We start from the raw sequence: 11,277 nt of genomic DNA, 5'->3' as shown, positions 1-11,277 counted from the left end.
GGTTGTTATAAATAGTACACAACCTGATTTAGTATTGTCCTACTGATGTTAAGAGCACCAAGTCAACACAAAGACAAAGTAACCATGGGCCAATAGAAAATAAACCAAACAAACAAACAAACAAACAGAAAGTAAATAATCAGCTTCAACAAAACAAAATAAACTACACAAAGAAATAAAGGTAGGGAAAACAATGATCAACAGGACCACAAGCACATAGCACTCATTTTACAGTTATTTTTACTGCATACCCGACCTAACAGAGAGTTGCTGCAGCCTCACGTTTAGCACAATCCAATGCAGCACATAGGTCTTTCAGTGTTCACTCTGCACCATCAGTATTAACTGGCAACAATATCTAAAATGCACACACATAGAATAGAATGCAGTGTGCTGCACGAATCTTAACGTTCACCGTTCTCGACCAGTATGGGTAACAGCAACATTTGAGTCACGTATATAAAATTAAATGCAGCATCCAATACCAGCCTGACAGCATTTACAAGTAGAGTGTAGTAACTGAAAGCAGCGTTTGGACAGCAACACTCTACTTGAACATACAACACTTTGTCCTTCCAGCGACGAGCAACCACATGCACCCCAAACAATTGAACAGCGCGCTGTATCCACCGGAAGTGGCGTATATAAAGGCAAATCCACCCAGCCGCGGGTGACGAAATGAGGAAAAATAACTCAACGGCACCCCCTACTGACCCTACTACACAACTTAGCTGTTTTTAGAGATACATACGGTCTAATCATGTAAAAACAATTCAAATTTGATCTGATTGTTTTACACAGCCTCTTTACATGCACATCAAATTTTAAATGAGAATCTAAAATAACACCTAAATATTTAAAATTGTTAACTGTCTCTATTGCCTTTTGATTGATCTTAATTATAAATCCACCCATTTCCTTCCGTCTTATTGAAAACACATTGAGACAGTTTTTGAGCAGTTCAAAGTCAAACAGTTGTTTTTCAGCCACTGCGACACATCAGTCATTTCATTTGTTAATATATCTGCAGCTAAGCGTGGAGTCTGTGCCGATACATAAATGACTGTGTCGTCTGCATATAACTGACATTTAGTTTGCTTACAACAATTTGGTAAATCATTGACATATAAGGAAAACAACAATGGACCCAGAATTGACCCTTGAGGAAGACCCACCTCATTGTTTCGTAATACTGCTCTTGAGTTATTTATTTTAACACACTGATCTCGATATTCTAAATATGATCTAAACCAATTCATAGCCTGGTGAGAGAAGCCAAACTAATTTAATTTATGTAGGAGAATCGCATGATTCACTGTATCAAATGCCTTTTTAAGATCTAAAAACACAGCGCCTACTACATTGCCATTATCTACACTGTTAACGATTTCCCTGTATTTTTACAGTACGGTACTGGCAGCACGGTTGCCAGTAAGTTACTGTATTTTGGTTTTACAGTACTGTACTGTAATACCATTTTACAGTACACAAACTAGTACTGTATAGTTACAAAGCAGTACTGTACTGTAATTTTACAATATTTTATTACAGTAGTCTATTTTTACAGTAATTTACTGTAATGTCTATATTGACCCATAAATACTATTTATTACTTATTGCAGTTAATACAATAATATTATATAAAATAGCTAGAGATTTAGGTTTAAATCTATAGTTATTAATATGGTAAAAATGCTAAATTAAAACATAATGAATTAAAAGGCAATCCAAGCAATGTATGTATCAAAATTTTATTTAAAAAAACATTTAATTGAAACAAACATATTTAAAACAAGATTTTAAACAATAATAAACATATAATCAAGTAACATAAAATAAAATCAACAAGTATAAACAAGTTTGGAGACCCCTGCTGTAACATATTTAACTCTGGCAAATAGAACACTGTTCCATAGTTTGAAGTTTTCAGTTTAAAGTCCATCATCGACTAAAAGGTAACATTTCACTGTGGTAAAAAGAACACTGGCCCATAGTTTTAAATATTCTACTTAAATTTCATTTAACACTAAAAATAAATGCATTAAACTGTGGCAGACAGACCACAGTGGCCTTTACTTTGAAGTCGTCCATTCGAACTCAATCAGGGACTGCATGAAGCTGTTCACATGGGGGTTAATGGCCACAGCTTTTCTCTGCACCAAGTTCCTTGTCTTTTTGCTTGCTCCTTGTCTGGATGTGCACTTTTTCCCATCTTTGGAATTAATTCTATCCAGAAACCTGTTAGAAATATCATAAACATTAAGTCAACAAATATAAGATAGAAAAAGATTCTTAAAAAATTAAACTCAGCCTTGAATTTACTCCTATTCTGAAACCATTTGCTCTTATTTTACTGTTCCACACCTAATTTCACTAAAATACAGAAGATTCACTTACCGCTGAACAAACTCTTTCATCAATGGACAGCATCCACATGGATCCTGTCATGATTGAATGTCCTGAACAGAAAGTACAATTGTTACTGATTTGGACACAACTTTTTATTCTGAAAACAAAATCTTTTGTCAATAAAGTCCAGGGACACCTCTGCTAAATAAATACAATTATTAAATTAAATTTCTTATAACCAAAGTCTGAATATTTCTGTTTGTATATTTCTACATGGCAAACTAAGACAATTGTGTACATGTTGTGTATGGTCGTGTTACAGTGTTGTGTGTGAATGAGTGAATGAGTGTATACATGGGTATTTAAAGAAACTGTAGTGGTAAAGTGCAAACTTACCGAACATAATGTGCTTGGTGTGTGTCTGGTATCACCCGTTGTGGCTTCACATCTGCCTTAACTCCTGAAAAGTGCAAGGACACTCATGTAAACTACAAATAAAAAGTCAGCCACATTCCTGTGTAATTTTGCATGTGACGTGAAAGCATTTAATATTGCAGTCGAAAAAATACATGACTTGTAACTGTACATCATGTACTTGCCTGGTTCCTTTAAAGATGATCCATCTTACCCAATCCAGCTTACAAGCAATGGTAAGACTGTAAAAAAGACAAATGTTACAAAATCTGTTAGCCATAGAAATAAATAGACATTGTGAAGGAAATGGTAAAAGAAAATTTAGTAACACTTTACTATAAGAGTTTATTCCTTAACATTTGGTAATGCCTTAGCTAATATGAACTAACAATGAACAATATATTTTACAACATTAATAATATTTGATAATGTTTATTGTGCAGAGACAAAGTGATTGATTTAAAAATTTATTAAGTGTTTAAATCTAATATCATGCTATGCTAACAAATAAAACATTACTGTAAGTGTTTAGTCAGTTGTAAAACAAATATATATATATATTAGTTGTTATATTATATATTATATCTAAATATCTAAATAAGTCTTTTTTTAATTATAACATCTTGTCTACAGAAAATCTCTGAAAATGTCTCGTTTAGTGCAGAAAATAGCGATTTATAGTGACAAGGTAAAAAGACTGTCCCTTTAATGTTTTACCCGGACGGCTGCGGTGTAACACGCTATTTCACGCAAAGTTTTTTAACAAGTTAGTAGCTAGCTGCTCACTTTAAAGATAAACATGATCGCCTAAATCTGAGCAATCCTGGTGATGCCAGTTTCCTACACGATGTTATTATGGACTATTTTACATCCAGAGAAGGATCAGATGACAGAGACGAGAAGACAAAGGTACGTAAATGCGGAGCCCATTCTCTTTTCGTGCATTGATTTGATGTGTTTTGGAAACTTATATATACTGCATGTAATGCATCTGAAGTGGTGGAAACAATATGCCATAAAAATGTATTGGACAACTTACTGGGAGTGTAAAACGCTTAAGAGAAGATATTCTCTGCTTTTGCGGATATACCGTAATATAATAACAACAACAATACGCGCGGCAATTCCTTTCGTTCATCTGATATTAAGATGGCCTGAATGATATTTGGTCGAAGTTAAAGCTGCGATGAGTTCGATGTATGTATCCAGTTAAATATGAGGTTTCTTGTTTTCACTTCTGTGGAGGAGTTCGGTATGCTGTGTACGGCGTGTCAAGTCCTGTCTGTTTACAACCACAGCCTTACCAAACAGTCGAACTTAATACTTTTCTCTGACGCTAACTGAACGGATGAAACGCCGAGATAAACGACCGTTATGCTGGGACCGCAAGACCGCGCTGGCGGGTTGTCTTTGTCCATTTCGTTAAAAATAGTTTCATTGTCACCACACTTTCATCACAATATAAACTCACCAAAACCCTCATAATTTAGTTAAAACAACCCTATATTCATTAAAAAAGGTGTAAAGCGAGTTAAAGCAGCGGTAGACATCTGTGTGTAACGTTAGCTTACTTTCTGAGGGAGATTGAAACTTTGTTGGCGACCGTTTTTTCTCTTATTGCACGTTTAAAACAATATTGTGACAAACTATTGACAACATTCTTAAACTAAAAATTAAGTTTTCATGAAACAGAAATATTTCAAACTTACCGAACTGCCAGAAATCAATCATCCTCCTTCAGCTGCAGCCAGGAGTTGTGCTCTCTCTCCCTCTGTGTGATTTGACTCTGGCGCACTTTCTCTGATTATTGCAAGTACACCTGGCACATTACAGCAATGGCTACAGCAAGGTTACATCAAGACCAAAATATACTGTAAAATTTTCCCGCTCAAACAAATTTACCCAGAATGCATTATGAACTGCAGTACTGTACTGTAATGTATACATACAGTATAGTACTGTGGATTTTTACAGTAATGTACTGCTAAATCTACAGCGACATCTAACAGTGTAAAGCTCCCTTAATATGACAAACATTTTTTTAAATTGCTTAAATTAGAATGCCCAAATGCTTAAAATTACATTTGACTGAATAGTTCTCTGTTTTTCAGCAGAAAGGGCTTTTCTTAGTGCAACAGGTGGCATGCATCAAAGTGCTGCTGCTGAGGCAGAACTATCCACATCCACACAGTGAAGAAGAAGGACAAGCAGTCACTGCCCTGCTGAAAAAAACAGCATCAAACCAGCATGGACCAGCATGGGAATTATGCTGGTCTATGCTGGTTTAGCTGGTGGTCACAGCATACCAGCACCAAAACACAACATATGCTGGTATGACCAGCATGGGATGCTGGTGCTAATGCTGGTTTAGCTGGTGCTAATGCTGGTTTGTTGCTGGTTTAGCTGGTGCTAATGCTGGTGCTGATGCTGGTTTGATGCTGGTTTAGATGGTGTTCACTAGCAAACCAGCACCAAAACTCAACATATGCTGGTCTTGTTGGTATGCTGGTTTTTTCAGCAGGGTGGGCAGCTTTCTCAAGAGCATCACTGTGCCCCATGCTTCCTTTGTGCAGTTGGAGGACTCCTTGGAAGCTGAACTACAGTAAACGGCTACCTCATGACTCCTGCTATTGGTGGAGAGCAAGATCCTTTGGCTTGGTGGAAGGGACATAGGGTTAACTTTAAAAAGGCTGAGCAAACTGGCACAAAAACACCTTGCACCTGTATACCTTGCACAAGTTCCCCCTCAGAGAGACTCTTTAACACTAGTGGAAATGATGTGAACGCTCATGTCTGAAACCGGCAAAGGTAGACATGTTAGCGTTTCTGGCCAAAAATTTGTATTACTTAGCCAAGTGTTGACTTGGGGAGAGAACATTTCAGGAAGTGTTTGTAAGACTTCGGTTGGAGTCGAAAAAATGTTCTGCACTTTAATTTGTAAAGCAACTTACTGGCAGCCTTTATTCTGTAAAGATAATGTTATGTTAAAAGTACACTTAGTATTTTGAACTGAAATGTGTGCTGTGCCATATTTTAAATGCGGGTTATCAGTCTTGACAGTTTAAGTTGATTGTGCCATTTTCATGACAGCAGTGACACACAGCGCATGTGGAAGGGCATCAAGGCATTCACAACTACAAGTCAACTCCACCTGTTTGTAAGGGCAACGCCTCCCTTCCAGATGGAAGACCATCCCTCCTCCCAATGACCAGGAATTTTGTCTAACCACCGCTGATGTGAGGATCACTATGCAGAGTTAACCCACGGAAGTCTGCTGGATCAGACAACATTCCTTGCAAAGTGCTCAGGGAATGTGCAGAACAGCTAGCAGGTGTCTTCGCTGACATTCAAGCACCTGATTGAGGTGCTCCTCAGCACCTGATTGAGAAGCTGAGCCTGCTGGGCATGAATAGATCCCTCTGCAACTGTATCATAGATTTCCTGACTGGGAAACCTCAGTCACTCTGGATCGGGAACAACATCTCCAGCACCACCACACTGAGCACCGGGGCCCCACAAGGCTGTGTCCTTAGTCCCCTGCTGTTCACACTGCTGACTCATGACTGTGCAGCGATGCACGGCTTGAATCACATCATCAAGTTTGCAGATGACATGACCGTGGTGGGTATCATCAGCAAGAACGACGCGTCAGCATACAGAGAGGAGATGCAACAGCTAACCACCTGGTGTAGAGCCAACATCCTGTCTCTAAACGTAGACAAAACCAAAGAGATGGTTGTTGACTTTTAGAAGAGCACAGAGTGATCACCCTCCCCTAGAAATTGAAGGATCCCAGTGGAAATCATCAAAAACACCAAGTTCCTTGGTCCACATCTCCCTTCCTGTCCATGTTTTACAGAGGGACCATTGGGAGCATCCTGAGTAGCTGCATCATTGTCTGGTTTGAGAACTGCACCGTCTCAGACCGCAAGACTCTACAGCGGATAGTGAGGACAGCGGAGAAGATCATAGGGGTCTCTCTTTCCTCTGTCTACATCTACATTTACAACTACTTGTGCTGCATCTCTCAAATATGGGTAGGTTTCTTCAAGCCAAAAGCTGAGATAATTCCATTGTTGTAAAGGACTTTTGTTAGAGATCAGATGCAGAGCGATCTTCAAAACTTAGACGGACATACAGCTGTTTGCACTAGGGCGATGCTTCCAGGTTTCATAAGTGCACCTGGTGGATAATAGCGGTATTGCAGATTGACGAGATAACTCATCAATGGTGGGGGAAAGAGTAAAATTACTCTTATTACTGTAAATACTTTACCCATCACTTTACTCCATTTTAACCCCCTGGGGTCGACCGCCACGCTGGAACCACAATCTTTATTTGTCAATCTCTCTGCAAAGAGACTTAGATTACTCTGCTGATTTTGGACATACATATATAATTTATACAACATTCAAACATTAAAGTGTCTAGTTGTTTTTGTGTCCACTTCCAATAAAACAGAATGTTGTGCTTTTCGCAAAATTAAGAAAATAAACATGATGCGCGTTCTGTTTTCTCTCTCTCTCTCTCTCTCTCTCTCTCTCTCTCTCTCTCTTGGTGAAGTCCTTTAGAAACACGTCAGAAAAATTTACTGTAATTTAACGAATACTTGTCAGACAAACAAAAGATAAATGTCTACATAATGCTTGGAATGTCTACTTTTAAAATGGTGTGAGTGAAATCGAAAACAAATATTGTAATTTTGTGTTAACTTTATAAGAAGAGGGAGACGTACCATCTTTCTCCTGCTACCTCATTACCTGAAATGAGTTGAGATCGCCACGCCCCGTGCCATTGAAGTGAAACAGCAGATACAGTCCATATGCAAGAAGATCCTCACTCCAACAGTCACTCAATTCCTGATCTAGTTTCTCCATTCATTGCTGTGTTGGGTTGTTTTATCAGAGTGCAGCAAACATAGCATCTAAATCCTTATTTACTCTTGCCTGTATCCTCTCTGAAAGTTCTCTCCAGACCGGAGGGATTTCTTTGTGCTGCCGTCAAACAGACCACACGAAAGGCACACACAAACACACGGGCATCATATTTGACCCTTATTTGATGCTTTCAGGTGCTCTTATAAAAGATGCGATTGCAAACAGCACATCTAAAACCTTATTTATTCGCATCTATCTCTAAACAGCAAGTTTATTACCGCACAATCACACATGTCTGGCCAGGCATTCCTTTGTGCTGCTTTCACAAACAACACGCGGCGGAGTATTAGCATTTGTATACAAACATGAAGGATTGATAAGTCAGACAGTGTGACGCAAAGCACACACAAACTCACGAGGCATCATATTTGACACGCTTTGTGGTATTCTTATACTGTAAAGGACGCAATTGCAAACAGCACATCTAAAACCTTGTTTATTCACGTTTATCTCAGCACAGCAAGTTTATCACAAGCTTGTCCAGGCATTCCTTTGTGCTGCTTTCAGAAACCACATGTGACGGAGTAATGGCATCTGTAAACAAACTTAAAGTATTGATAAGTTGACCACGCTCGCTCATCCCTTGTTGTGTTTGTACTATAATGATTACAAAAACACAAATAAGAGTCGAGACAACGTTGGACAGTTATTATTTTGTGCTTTTTACTGCGCAAAAGTAAAGCTGTAAAATGGTTAATTATATGTGTTAGATAATAAGCTGGCCAACCAGACTCTTACACTGTGATCATTTTTACAATGGCCACATTACAAGAGTTTTACATGCGCTAAGTGTAATAAAGTAGTAAGGCTGAAGGAGAATGTACTGAACTAGAAGCGCACATCCGAACGCTAGTTAAGGATAGTTAGACTACTAGTGATAATGTTGCAGACACTTTTCCGGATTAGTGTTATGGGTAATGCACATAACTTGGTTCCGATATTAGAGTCAAGGCTTCTGACTAACTGTGTGACGGTCAGGAGGCATAGTCGTAAGCAGAAACGGCACCAATCTGCACCAGCTGAGATTCCTGTCACAAGCGCCCTGGTTAGGTGATTCTATTTTCAGGAACGTGGAATATCGACACATTTCGACTGTGTCTGATCCTCAAACAAACTAATACACAGCACCATTTAACTCATCTCGTACAAATCTTATTAATATAAAACTAGAAAACAATATATTAACAAATAAAACTGTTAAAATTAGGCTTTCTTAACATTAGATTGCTTATCTATAACTAACCTATTATCAATTGAATCATTTCAGACAAAACCTGTATGAGCTCTGCTTAACAGAAACCTGGCTTAAAACAAACCTGGCTTAAAACATTGTTTAAATAATTCCACCCCAAAAGACTATTATTATAAGCACAAACCTCACTTTGCTACAATCTATAATAAAATATTCCACAAACGGTTGATATATGATTCTCATTCACAGTACTGACCTAATTAATGGAAAGTTGTAGTAACTTTTTGTGGTAATACACTGCATTATCTTCAACTTCCTACTTTAAAGTTTTTATGACAAGACCACAGCAGCTGGAACCATAATGACATTTTTTAGACTGCCTGATTCTAGCATTTAAAGTTGTGGAGGACTCTAACCATAAAACATCAGAAGGACTGTACTAGGAAGGAAACAGCCTCTCTAGGACACATCCTTGCGTTTGAAAAACACCCAACAAGTCTTCAAATGGGACGGCCCTAGAAACGATTGTAAACAACAACACTGTAAGTGTACATCAGAATTTAAATCGCTTGACTGTGTTTTGAAACCGTGGCCGGCTTGACCACAGACACATTAATACCAAGAATGCTACAGCATGGTAAGTCCTTATCACTAACTATGTGGTTAGACATAATTGTCACACACAATCAGGACATATCAAGCGATCTCTAATGCTGTGTTTACACCAACCGCGGTAGAGGCATGAAGCGCGAGTGATTTCAATGTTAAATCAATGTAAAGATGCGTTCACCCACATCTGGAGCTCTCGCAGCACGGATGAGGCGTTTAGCGCGGCGCCGAAGATGTGATTTCACCTCATTTGTGCGTCTAGTAGTGCATTTTGTGTTTGACACAAATTGCTGGCTGACGCCCGAGTTAAAATTTTTGAACTTTGGCGGAATTTCGCCGTGCGTTAACCAATCAGGAGCCTGCTTGCTGCTGTGGCGGCAGCCCCGCCCAGAGTCACTCATTCAACCTGAAGGAACGCTTGATATTGTCCGTAAGTAGTCACCCGGAGCTATACGACACAAATTCTTATTTCTATACAGGAGACAGGAATAAAAAGGACCTCGCTTGGAAGAGTGTCAGTGAGGACATCAGGCAAATTGGTAAGTTGTAATACAGTACACATTTCACTTTTGAGTCACGTGAGGTTTATCGACCCACTGCATTTATTTTCCCCCTATAGTAAGGTTACCAAATACAAACCGGTAACTCTCTCGATAAATGCACAATCAACATCAGTCATCTTGCACACAGACAACCGCATAGCACTTGCCCCTCCCACAAAAAGCGGATTTTGCCTATGACGCGCGTCAAATGCTTTCTTTTTTCGCGTGTCTACTTCCGTCTACACGTGCGAATGCATTCAAACTGTTCAAGCGGCAAACTAGGCACCGTAGACACGATTTTGATGCCTGAAACGCAGTTTGTGTAATAAGATTACATAAGATTTCTGTGCTATTCAGTCCGGATCCAATTTTGAAGGAACAGCATTGCTTTTTAATTTACTATACAGTTTGCGCGAACCAGTGGGCGGCGCTACCGAAGTAGATGTTATGTGGATGCGGTGTTTAAACAATTGATTACTACGCCATATCTAAGTACATTCCAGAACCATACAACAACTCAGAATTTTGATTGACTGAACATTTTATTACAGATTGTTGTAACACCACCCCCTCTACCCTTCAAGCGAGGCTCATGGTCATAATAATAATCTTGCGGGGTAGATTTGTTTAAACTAATGAAATCATTTATTTTAAGCCAGGTTTCTGTTCAGCAGAGCGCATCCAAATTATGGTCTATAATGACTTCATTACCAATAGGCTCTTTATTGGAAAGCAATCTAATGTTAAGCATGCCAAATTTTAACGAGTATCATCAGTTGGTATGTTTTATATTAATTTTATATTAATCAGATTTGCATGTAATAATTTTTAAGGTGCTTTATGTTTGTATCCTGGTGATAAACTCTCTATATTGAGAATTGAGCTATGTGACATATATCAGGAAGACAATGTGTGCAGTCTAAAGTCAATAGATTTTAAGTGTATTTTGTTAGGCTTGTAATAAACAAACATTCCCAAAAATTCGAATTATGCACAGTATAGACAACAATTAAATTAGCTTATCATCAGATAAACAAAATTGGTTTCCTTTTTGTAGCTTAAGCTCACTTTGAACTACCTACAAGACGATTTAAGTAAAATTCCAGACCACAATTAATTAGCTTAGAAAAAAAAATTAATCCACAAACATATCCACCCACTTATCAACAGTGCTGGACATCAATGGAAACATCAAACACCATGAAAAATAAATTAAAACCAAAATGCATGCTAG

At 38.4% G+C, this 11,277-nt stretch overlaps 1 long non-coding RNA gene across 1 annotated transcript; it reads right to left on the bottom strand.

Annotated features, from left to right (window-relative positions):
- Positions 1 to 1,737: 1,737 nt before the first annotated feature.
- Positions 1,738 to 4,768, bottom strand: LOC135739125 (uncharacterized). The gene is made up of 5 exons (XR_010528834.2): positions 4,473 to 4,768; positions 2,949 to 3,005; positions 2,746 to 2,809; positions 2,398 to 2,459; positions 1,738 to 2,238 (listed from the first exon to the last, which is right to left on the bottom strand). It is a non-coding gene; the product is annotated as an uncharacterized lncRNA (long non-coding RNA).
- Positions 4,769 to 11,277: the final 6,509 nt, after the last annotated feature.

The sequence above is a fragment of the Paramisgurnus dabryanus genome, chromosome 12 (assembly GCF_030506205.2).
Source record: "Paramisgurnus dabryanus chromosome 12, PD_genome_1.1, whole genome shotgun sequence".
Taxonomy (NCBI): domain Eukaryota; kingdom Metazoa; phylum Chordata; class Actinopteri; order Cypriniformes; family Cobitidae; genus Paramisgurnus; species Paramisgurnus dabryanus.
Note: the sequence above shows the minus strand (reverse complement) of the source record. Positions and strands in the feature narration are given on the sequence as shown.